Genomic DNA, 12,013 nt, shown 5'->3' with positions numbered 1-12,013 from the left:
TCTTCAGGTTAGATATTTAATTTTTAATGAGGATTTCTATCTATACAGTAGCTTACCCCAAAGAAGTGACTTTATTGTGCATAGAACAGGAACAATGACAATACATGGCTCATGACATGTTCTTGTCATTAGTCCATGCAAGGCTCTCTTTTATTTATATATTTATTTTCATTGAATAAGATAATAAAAACCATGAACCTACCACGCAACATAGAAGTAGAATCTTGTCAAAAACTTCTATGTACCACCAATGTAGTTCTTTTCTAACCTATCCTCCTATCTCCTTAGACCAGATCAATCACCATCCTGAATCCCCTTGGGTGATTTTAATGCTCTTATCACATCTATTTGTATTCCTACAAAGTATATTGGGTTTTTTTTTTTAACTTTGTATGTCACCCCTGAGAAGCTACTTTTTCATTCAATGTTGTCTTGCTAAGATTTATACGTATTGCTACAATGTTGTCATCTATTCATTTGACTTATATAATATTACATTGTATAAATATGCCACATTTAATTTGTGTAATCTATTTTCTTTGCTATTATGAAAAGTACTAAAACATTGTTTATGTTTCCAGGTGTCCGTGGTACTTTACTAGAAGAGAAAATGCCAAGTCAAAAGGTATGTAAATTTCAACATTACAAAATAATGGCAAAAGCTTTCCAAATTGGCTATGTGATTCATACTTTTAGCAGCAACAGGTAAGAGGTTTATGTCCTATATTTGTTCTACCATTAGGTATTGTCAGATATTCTTTTCTTGCAAAAAGCAACTTAAATATGAGGAACTTGAATGTGAATTAACTATATTCCCAAAATGAGATTTCTGCTTCCAGAATTTAAAGATGTACAACAAGTAAGTACAGTGCTTCTTTTTTAGTGGTAGGAGATATAAGGTATAACTACTAATTCTCTATCTTAGAGGGATTATCCCAGCATATCCAAGACCCCTGGAACACTAAATACTATAAATATTATATCACATTTTAGCCCCTGTAGCTTTCCTGGATTTATCTTCTATTCTGTAACACTTTACTAGGATATCCATGGCATTAACCACTTCCTTCTGAAAAGGTCCAATTGGCAGTATGTCCTCAGTATAAAGGATCAGCATAGTATTATGTGCACTGTAAAAGACTGGGGTCCCTGAGGACGATATCATGATGGCAAGCAGGAGAAGTAACATAGCCCTGGAAAGAGAGAGTGAATATGTACTGCTGTCATTGCCAGGAAAAAGGCCAACTTCTTTTGATCCTTCCTGCTGATAGAATCAAAAGTAATGCATTCAACAGATCAATAAACCGTATTGATCTGTTGCTAGGATGACACACATTTGGAATAGCAGCTGTAATTGGGACTCCTACCCCATAGTAATGCACCATCATTTGCTATGATTTATCTGATTTTTGAAGGAGAAAGAGTGGCTGGCAGCATTCCTGGACTTGTAGCTGCATCATTCCACTCTCTGCCTTGGTGATCACATCACCTCTGCCTTTTATGTGTGTGATCTGAAGTGGTACCTCAATGTGACCGATAAACTGGCAAATATTAAGCACTATATAAATGAGCCTTTGCTATGATTAAGAATATAACAGTGAAGCAGACAGCCAAAAATATCTGCCCTTATGCTCACGTTCCAGTAGGGGACATAGTCGTGAGCCAGATAAATGAGGAAACCTATACTATAAAATATTGTGGTGAGTGTGAAAGAGGAAAAACAATCAGGGAAGGGGAACATAAAATGTCAAGGGGAAATGTGTTGAAATGATAGACTGGATGGCCAAGAGTCTCATGGATAAGATGAGTTTTGAATAACAATCTGAAGGGGGTGAGAAATTCAACAATGCAGGTATGTGGGAGAAAAGAACTCTGGGCAGTGAGAACTACCAGTCCAAAAATCTTGAGGCAGAAGTGCGCTTGGTACAATCTAGGAGCAAGGAGGCCAGTGTGGCTGGAGCTGAATGAATGAGGGCAAATGTAGCAGGAGGTAAGTTCAGAGATGTGATGTGGTGGCGTAGAGATAGGTCAGATTGTAGAGAAATTATTTTTAATTCTGAATCAGATAGAAAGCCAATAAAGGGCTTTTAAAAATCTCTTTATTAAAATACAATCTATCTAAAAAGAAACATACATATTATGGTATGAGTTGTGAATGGAGAAAGCTCATTACTTATATTTTAACAGGCTCACTGTGATAGTATGTTGAGAATATACAGACCAGAGGGAAGATGGTGGCTTGCACTAAGGTGGTTAGAGGGGAATGATACAAAGTGGTCACAGTCTGGATGTACTGAAGTAGAGCTTCCTTGATTTGCTACTGAATTGGGTGTGGGAAGAGAGAAATCAATGATGTCTCGAAGTTTTTCATAAGTAACTAAAGGAATAAAGTTTCTATGATTTGAGAAATAGAATTCCCTTAATCGAAAACAGGACAATTGAAGAAGGAGCAGGTTTTTGGTTAAATTCAAGAGTTGCATTTGGGGCATATTAAATTTGTATGTCTATTACACATCCAGGGGAAGATATCAAATAGGCAGTTGGATGTACTACAGCTCTGTAGCTAACGTGCCATGAAGGAGCTGAGATCACTTAGGGGAGACTTTGATAGACTGAAGTAGTAGTCCAAGGAATGAGTCCACGGTACTCCTAGAGGTAGGAATGGTGAATAGGAATTAGGAAAATGATCTGAGAAGGAGCAAACAGTGAGGTAGGAGGAAAACCAGGAGAGTGTGGTATCCTGGAAGCCACATGCATATTGTATTTCAATGAAGACAGGGTGATCATCTTGGGCAAAGGTAGCTTACAAGATCAGAAAAGGTAAGATTAAGAATGAATCTTTGGATTTAGCAATGTAAAAGGCATTGTGCCATTGATAACAGTAGTCTTGGTGAAGTTCAAGGACCAAAACTTGACTGGAGTATATTCAGGAGAGATAATGATCTGGGAGGAGAAGGAAGATAGCAACGATAGACCACTCTTTGAAGAATTTTTTCCGTAAAGGGAAAAAAACAAAAAAAGAGGTAGTAACTGAAGGAGGGAATGTGAGTCAAAGAGGCTTTTTTTTTTAAAGAAAGGAGAATTAATAACATATTTGCTCATCACAGAGTGATTCAGTAGAGAGGAAAACAAGGATGAAGAGAGAGGGGAGAGGAGGGCAGGAGTGACATCCTAAGCAGGCACAAGCAGATGAGATCCTGTGCCCGTGTGGGAGGGCTGGTAGAGAACTTACCCTCAGTTACAGGAGGGACAGGAGAGCATGTGTGCCGGGAATAGGTAGGTGTCATGGCGGGAGGTCTTCACCCTTTTTTGAATGCTTCATTTTATCTCAGTGAAGAAAGCTGGACGTGAAGATGAGAAGAAAATGTTGCAGATTTGAGGACAGTAGAGAAAGTATGTAATACTGGTCTAGGAAAGCTGAATAGTGAATTGACTAAAGAAAATAGAACTGCCAGATCTGAACAACAACAACAACAAAAAAAAATAGATAAAATCCATAGAAAAATATATCATCAGAAATCAAATAAAAGAAGGTCCTGGTACAGTGAAATAGTGAGATAGACATTTCCAAAAATTTACCCTACTAGGCTTGTTACTGTCTCAAGAGCAACAAACTTCATTATTCATTGTAGGATTAAGAATAAGAGCTCTGACTTTTTGAAATCTGGAAAAAATCTTACTAATCTGCAACTTAGAGAACGATAGGAAAGAGGAAATAGGCCACCAAAGAAGAAGGTTTAGAAATCACTAGATGTATAGAATCTTCCTCTCAACCACCTTGATCCACTCAGAGAAAGAAGAAACAAAACAAAATGAAACACAATAGTTTAACATTTTGGGGTGATTTTTGTGCCAGGAAAGCAGAAGATTAATATTATTCACTGTTTTGGGCAATAAGTAGTAATGGAGTCAAAGAAAGACAAAATTTGAGGGAAACAGATGTTAGTATCCAGTGGATCCTATAAATAGGGAACTTCCCTCAAAATTAACTTTTCCATATCCTTTTTTGGGACTAGGCGATTGGAGAGAAATAGATGAAACCAGGAAAGTGAATAACATAGGTTCATTTCCAGCCCCTTCCCCGCCGTCTCAGAGCCATATGACTTGGGAGAAAGGGCTAAGGCCTGACAAAGACACTGTGCTCATATGGCATCTCCTCTATGTAAGAAAATTTAACAGATCTTCAGAGAAGGAAAACCCAGGCCTGTCAACCAGATAAGGTGAGAAGGAATTCAAGCAGAAGATCAGGAATGAGCTGTCAATGTTAAAGATTGCCAAGTAAAGAAAAAAGACAGACATAGCATCCAGTATCCATGTGTTCACCTCTTACTTCTAATAGCAGGAGGCAGAGAATAAGCCAACAGATAAATGTAACCTAAGTCAGCTGGGAGTAAGTGCTGTGGAGAAAAGTCAGGCCTATAAGATAGATAGAGAAGCGGGGGGGGGGGGGGGTGAGGCGGGGTGCTACTTTATGAAGCATGGTCAGAAAAGGCCTCTCTGCACAGGTGACTTTGGAACAGAGTAGGTCACACAGATATCTCTAGGAAGAGCATTCTGGATGGAGGAAACAGCAAGTGAAGAGGAAGCACGCTAGACATCCCAGCAGAGTTAGCCAGGGAGAGGACTGGAGAATGAGGTGGGAGGAGTCAGGCAATGCGGTAGAGAATGTGGTGGGAGGGGTGCTGGTGCAGGGCCTGGCCTTTTACTCTGAGTGAGAGAAGTGACTGGAAGGGTTGAGCAGAGGAGTACCATAACCTGACTCTGGCTGCTCTGTGATGGGACTATAAGGAGCAGGGGTGAAAGCAAGGAGACAAATTTATGAGGCCACTGCAATAATCTAGGTCAGGGGTCAGCAAACCTTTTCTTTAAAGAGTCAGCTAGTAAATATTTTTGGCTTTGCAGACCATATGGTCTCTGTGGCAACTACTCAACTCTTCCATTGTGGCGAGAAAGCAGCCGTAGACAATGTGTAAACAAATGGACGTGGCCAGATTTGTCCCTCCCGCTGCCCTGGCTGTAGTTTGCAGACTCCTAATCCAGATGATAGTCGCTTGGAACAGGATAGGAGCTAGACAGGTAATACGATGTAGTTGGATCCTGGGTATTTTTTGAAGTAACAACCAACAAGATGTGACAATAGATCACATTTAGGACATGAATGAATGCAAGAGGTAATGGCTCACTCCAAGATTTTTGCCCTTAAAAAAAACCAAAGAGTAGAGTTATCTTGGTACACTTGTACAAGTTGTGCACTGCATAATAGGGCAACACGTTAAAGAGGACCATGATTACATTATAGACACAATTATTTGTGTATTGATTATTTTAATTTTCTCTAAGATGGCACTAATGTGTCCTTTCAAACAAAATTGTATATCACAATAATTTTCCAAAAGATGGAAATAAAGTATGTCTAGATACTTTACTAGGGCCGCCAGAAACTATTAAAACCCACTTTAGAAATGAGTACATTACTCCAAAAGGTCATGTATGCCATGGACTAATGTAGAACCAAATTTTTGCTTTAACACACTTTTTCTCAAATTAAAACTTAAAAAGAAATGAGTTGTATTATTCCATAATTTATGGAACTTAATTCTTGGGCCAGAGAGACTAACCTCTTTTTTTGTTTTTTTTGAGATTTTTGGTGTTTTTGTTTTTTGTTTTCTTTGTAGTGTCAAGTCAACAAGGTTGTATCTTTACAATAATGTATATCTCATTAGAATTTTATAAAATCATTTAGGACCTAGTATTGTTAAAATCTGTTTCTATGGCCTCTTTTAAAAAAGAATGCTTGTAAAAAAATTTTTAAAAAGACAGCACATTAGCTCACAAAAGAGAAAAATGTGAGGATGTAAACACATAAAATATTACCAATAAACAAACAAAAAAAGATGCCTGACTGTTTTTTTCAATTTTCATTCAATATTTAGTTAAATTTAGCAAGTATTGGTATGACTAGGACATGTCACTATCTACAAAATAGAAAAAAAATATCGTTCCACAAAACACACACACATCACTCACTTACCCTTATTCTACATGTCATGAAATGCTCTGATTTCCTTGAAAGGAAGGAACTGTTTTCTTAGTTTGGGGTATAAAATCTACATAAATTATGACACCCTCCCCAAAAAACCTAGAAAAAAAAGATGCCATTCATTTTACTATTAGTTTTTCAAATGGAAGCACAAAGTAGATGAGCTAATTTTCATACTTATTTGTAAGGCTATATTAGCATTCACTGAAAAATTTGGTAGATAAATTAGTGTTCTTTCAAAACTTTACCCAGAAATTTACTAACTTCAGAATGTTTCATTTTCAAATTAATGTTGCATTTTAACCCATTAAATACTGTAAATACAAACTTTCTGATATAACAATATCTTAATATTATCATACTTAAAAAATTCTGTTGGACTTTGTATTTCCATTAGTTGTTTCTTGCCATCAGGAGCAAGGCATGATCAAGCAGAGGTATTAGGATCTGCATTTCTAGGCCGGGACAGCAGGGCCGGAGAGTAGTTTCTGGTCAGCCTCTTTATACACTCTTCAATGTACCACTCTCTTTAGGATGAGATTTGGGTGAAAATTCAGTAAAAGTCCTATATTTTTCTTGATTAAAAACTATGTTATATGAACAATCTGAAAAGAAGATTAAGAAAATTCCATTTACATTAGCATAAAAAAGAATAAAATACTTAGGAATAAATTTAAGGAGGTAAGACTTGTACAACTACTTGAAAACTACAAAATGTTGCTAAAAAAAATAAAGAAAACATCAATCAATGGAAGGACATCCCATGTTCATGTATTGAAAGACTTAATATTGTTAAGATGTCACTACTGCCCAAAGTGATCTAGATTAAATATAATCCAATGATGATTTTCCAAAAAAATTAAAAACCCATCCTAAAATTCTTATGGAATCTCAAGGGACCCAAAACAGCCCAAATAACCTTGAAAAAAAAAAAAAAACAAAGTTGGAGACCTCACATTTCCTGATTTCAAAACTTACTACAAAGCTGTTATTATCAAAACAGTGTGGTACTGGCCTAAAGACAGACATATAAACCAGTGTAACTGAATGGAGATCCCAAAAATAAACCCTTGTATATAGGGTCAAATAATTTTTAACAAGGGTACCAAGATCATTCAACAGGAAAAAGACAGTCTATTCAAAGATGATGTTGGGAAAACTGACTATCCACATGCCAAAAAAAAATTAAGTTGGACCTTTACCATACACCTGCAATCCCCAACCCAGGCCATCCGTGGCCTGTTAGAGACCAGGCTGTCCCGGCTCCTCCCTGCCCCCCACCCCAGTCCATGGAATTGTTTTCCATGAAATTTAAGAAATTGGGCTGCACAGCAGAAGGTGAGCAGCGGATTAGTGAGCGCATATTTACAGCCACTGGCATCACTGCCTGAGCTCCGCCTCTCCCCCATCCCTGTCTGCGGAAAAACTGTCTTCTATGAACGTGATCCCTGGTGCCAAAAAGATTGGAGTCCGCTGCCTTACACCATATACAAAAGTTAACTCAAAATAGATCAAAGATCTAAATGTAAGAGCTAAAACTATAAAACTCTTAAAAGAAAAATAAGAGAAAAGTTTTATGAATAACCTTGGATTTGGCAATGATTTCTTAGCTATGACACCAAAACACAGGCAAGAAAAGAAAAAATAGATAAATTGGACTCCATCAAAATTAAAATCTTTGTGCATCATAGGACAATATCAGCAAGTGAAAAGGCAACCCACAAAATCAGAGAGAAAATATTTGCAAATCATATATCCTACAAGGAGTTAATATCCAGAATATATAAAGAATTCCTATAACTTAACAGAATAAAAACAAGCCAATTCAAAAATGGGCACAGGACTTGAATAGACATTTCTCTTAAGAAGATATGTAGATGGCCGCTAAGCACACAAAAAGATGCTCAACATCACTAATCTTCTGGGAAATACATATTAAAACCACAATGAGATACCACTCACACCCATTATGATAGTTATCGTAAAAAAAAAAGTGTTGGCAAGGATAAGGAAAAACTGGAATGCTTGTGCATCGCTGACGAGATTGCAAAATGGTGGGGCCAATGTGAACAACAGTATATTGGTTTCTCAAAAGATTAAACAGAATTACTGTACAGTCTAGCAATTCCCCTCTAGGTATATACCTGAAAGAATTGAAAGCAAGAACTCAAAGAGATATTTGTACACCCACATTCCTAGTAGCATTATTCACCTTCAAAAGATGGAAATAACTCTAGTGTCCATCTATAGATGAATGTATAAACAAAATGTGGTATACACATACTGTACGGTGGAGTATTTTCAGCCTTAGAAAGGAAAGAAATTCTGACACATGCTACAACATGGATGATCTTGAGGACATTATGCTAAGGGAAATAATCCAGTCACAGAAGGATAAATGTTGTGTGACTTCACTTATGTAAGGTACCTAGAGTAGTGAAATGTATAGTACTGGGGCTCAGAACATGACACCCCAAAGGATGGCACTTTAGCAAGATGAGTACTTTGAAAAGGACACTGGAAGGCCACAGAAGCAAGGTCTGATCATCTTCCATCCTCCTGTCTCCCTCCTCTTATTCTCTCCCCAAAGTGAGCCATAGAAACCAGAATTCCTCTTTCTCACGGTGGATCACAGAAACTAGAACAGCTCTCTCCAAAACAAGCCATAAAACCTAAAAAGGAACTCTCTCCTTTCTCCCTTGAAGACCTTCATTCCAGAGGGTTTCAGACCAATATCCAGGAGGAATAGCCCAGAAGAATCTGAACAGAGAGGCTTTTCTGGGCTTTCACCCTCACTCTTTTACTGTTAGATCACACCCTTTTGTTCAATCACGTTTCTACATGGCTGTCCATTTTTCATTGAACCTAAGCATAAAAATACAGTTTTCCTTGGATCTTTGGGTCTTCATTTCCGGAGGCTCCCATATCATATAAAACTTAGATTAAATAAATCTGTTATGCTTTTCTCATGTTAACTTGTCTTTTGTTATAGGAATGTCGCTATGACTCTTAAGATGGGTGAAGAAAAGTATCGCACCTTTCTGCCCTACAGTAGATACAGAAAGTAGAATGGTGGCTGCCAGGGGCTGTGGGAGGAGGTGGGGACTGGAGAATGGGCAGTTGTTTAATGGAGAGAAAGTTTCAGTTGGAGAAGATTAAAAAGTTCTGAGATGGATAGTGGTGATAGTTGTGCAATGATGTGAATGTACTTAATGCCACTGAACTGCACACTTAAACATGGGTTAAAATGGTTTAAGTTTTGTGCCGTATATATTTTAGCACAATAAAAAGAAAAAGAAAAACCATATTAAAAGATCTAGTTTTCCTCTTTCTTAACAGCAAACTGTAGGAGAAAAGAATGGTGGAACTCAGAAATCACAGGAAATGTTCAGGGGAAAAAAAATGGTTGAGAGCCTATGATTTTGAGGCCAGCTAAAGTGCAGGCTCCTCTCCAAAAGTGGAGTTAGAGGCAATTTCTTCCATAAATCTCACTCCCTGGCACAGACTGTATAGTTAGGCCAATGGCAGGAGACGGGAAAAATGCAATTCCTTTCTTCTGGCAATGCTAATGGCTCTACCGCAGCTGTAGAAAAGTGATTAAGGATAAAATACCATTTCCAATCAGCCTTCCTAAGTAATCTGCACTTAAAGAACAGTAAAAATTAAACCGAGCCAGTAAAACACTGTGTGGAAACAAAAGAGGGGAACCAGCCGTCTGTAAAACACAAATGTTCATTCTGCCAGGGCACGTTTGGCTTGTAAGACAGCATCGCAGTGAAAAGCAATTGGAACAAACTAACCTGAGCTGCCTTTTTTTTCTTCGTGATGCCTCTCTGTTGTTACCTTCTGAATTCCACAGGGCAGCTAGGCTGCCCCTTCCTTTAGTACTCTCCCCCTTATAACAGAGCCCTCCCTTTTTGTCAGGTTGGATGGCCTCATTGGTGTGGCCATGACAATGGATGTTCATTTTACCACTATAGAAGGGTTTAATGATTAAAAGGCCACACCATAGCTCTCGACCACAAAACTCTGGCTCCCATGAAGCCCCTTTGACTGAAAATGTTCTTATGCCAGGATCAACAGCAGTTCTCATTCTACTGGGCTGCAGAAACATCTGCATTTTTTTATCTTCCACCTTCTCCTCCGTGCACATAGTTAATGTGTGATTAATGAAACACCCTTTTCTGGAGTGGCACACAGTCAGGCCAGAGCCTCCACCAGCCTGGAGCTGGCTCCCAGAGAGCAGCTGCCTTTACATCCCTTTACCCCTCATTCAGAGACTGTAAGAAAGCCAACCACAGGCTTATCCTGCCAACTTACATCTTAATCTTCTCTCTCTCTCTCTCCTGCCTCTTCTGTCTCCTGGGGAGGAGGGGATGGCCTAAAAAAAAAAAAAAGAGGAAAGGGGAGATGAAAAAAACCTCACACAAGAACGACCACTAACCTTTTCTTTCTCTCACATTATTGGAGCTTATTGGGAGGGAGTGAACCAAACACACAAAAATATCAAAGCTAGATGGAGATTCTAGTTCTATATTTAGTCTAGACTTCATTCTGATATGAATGAATTGCAAAATATATTTTGAAAAAGAAAAAATAAAAATACATTAAGATTTACTTGGTTGTAGCAAACAAAAAAATGCTTTTAGTATTGAAATATCTCTATTTTCCAAAGATGATAAACTTTCATCAGTATTAGCCCACATTGTCATTTATATCACCAAATGAGATTATAGATTAATGCAATAAACTTTCTAATTAAAAAAAAACCTGGATGGTGGGAGAGGTGAAGGGGAGTCTGTAAAAGAGAAATACAGAGACAGAGATAGAGAAAGAAGAAGAAGGAGGAGGAGGATAAAGAGAAGGAGAGGGAAGGAGAGAGAGAAGAAAAAGAAAGAAAGAAACAAAAAAGAAAATACAAAGAAAAACCACTCTAACATCTGTTTGATTTAAAAAGATGAGCAGGATATATTTTAGGGCTGATATGGGCACACTCCTAGTATCAACCTGGTGCCTCAGGACTATGCTACTATTCCGATATTCCTATTGTGGTACCAGACCAGGAGTTCCAGCAGAGACTGGTTACTCGAGAGATTAGATGCAAAATCGTTTTAGAGCCTCTTGAAGCATCTGCGTAAGCTCAACACTAGGCAGAATTGGAAGGAAGGTGCCTCAGTGAAGATCCCAGCTGGGATGCATTTGAATTAGTGTTTTCCTCAAGTGGGAGAGAAGGTTTTTCATCTTAGCCCATGTGCACCACATTTCTTTTAAACAGGTTTACATTTTGATTATTTCAGAACATTCACAATTATCTTCTAGAAGTGCTGCAATAACATCCCTTGAAAGTTAAATACTTTTCTTTTTTTTTTTTTTTTTTTGAGACAGAGTCTCACTCTGTTGCTTGGGCTAGAGTGCCGTGGCCTCAGCCTAGCTCACAACAACCTCAAACTCCTGGGCTCAAGCAATCCTACTGCCTCAACCTCCCAAGTAGCTGGGGCTACAGGCATGCACCACCATGCCCTGCTAATTTTTTCTATATATTTTTAGTTGTCCAGCTAATTTCTTTCTATTTTTTTAGTAGAGACGGGGTCTTGCTCTTGCTCAGGCTGGTTTTGAACTCTTGAGCTCAAAGATCCGCCCACCTCAGCCTCCCAAAGTGCTAGGATTACAGGCGTGAGCCACTGCACCCAGCCTTAAATACTTTTCTAAGGATAAGTCCTGTAACTGTTTTGTGACAAGCTAGCCAAGTGAACATGTTTTCATTTGGAAAATATTGAAGGAATTCTATGCGGAAACAAATAGGTTCAAGTTATTTCCAGGATGCAGAGCAATTTAAAATCCAGCCCCTGTGACCATAAAAGAGCTATCTTTCTGACTCTTTGGACCTGGACTGAGAGAAACTCATTAGGCATTGGGCCCTTAGAATATAAAATTGTACTGGAAAGAGCTGTAATATAGAATAGTCTGTTTAAT

Source organism: Lemur catta, chromosome 2 (genome assembly GCF_020740605.2).
Source record: "Lemur catta isolate mLemCat1 chromosome 2, mLemCat1.pri, whole genome shotgun sequence".
Classification (NCBI taxonomy): domain Eukaryota; kingdom Metazoa; phylum Chordata; class Mammalia; order Primates; family Lemuridae; genus Lemur; species Lemur catta.
Note: the sequence above shows the minus strand (reverse complement) of the source record.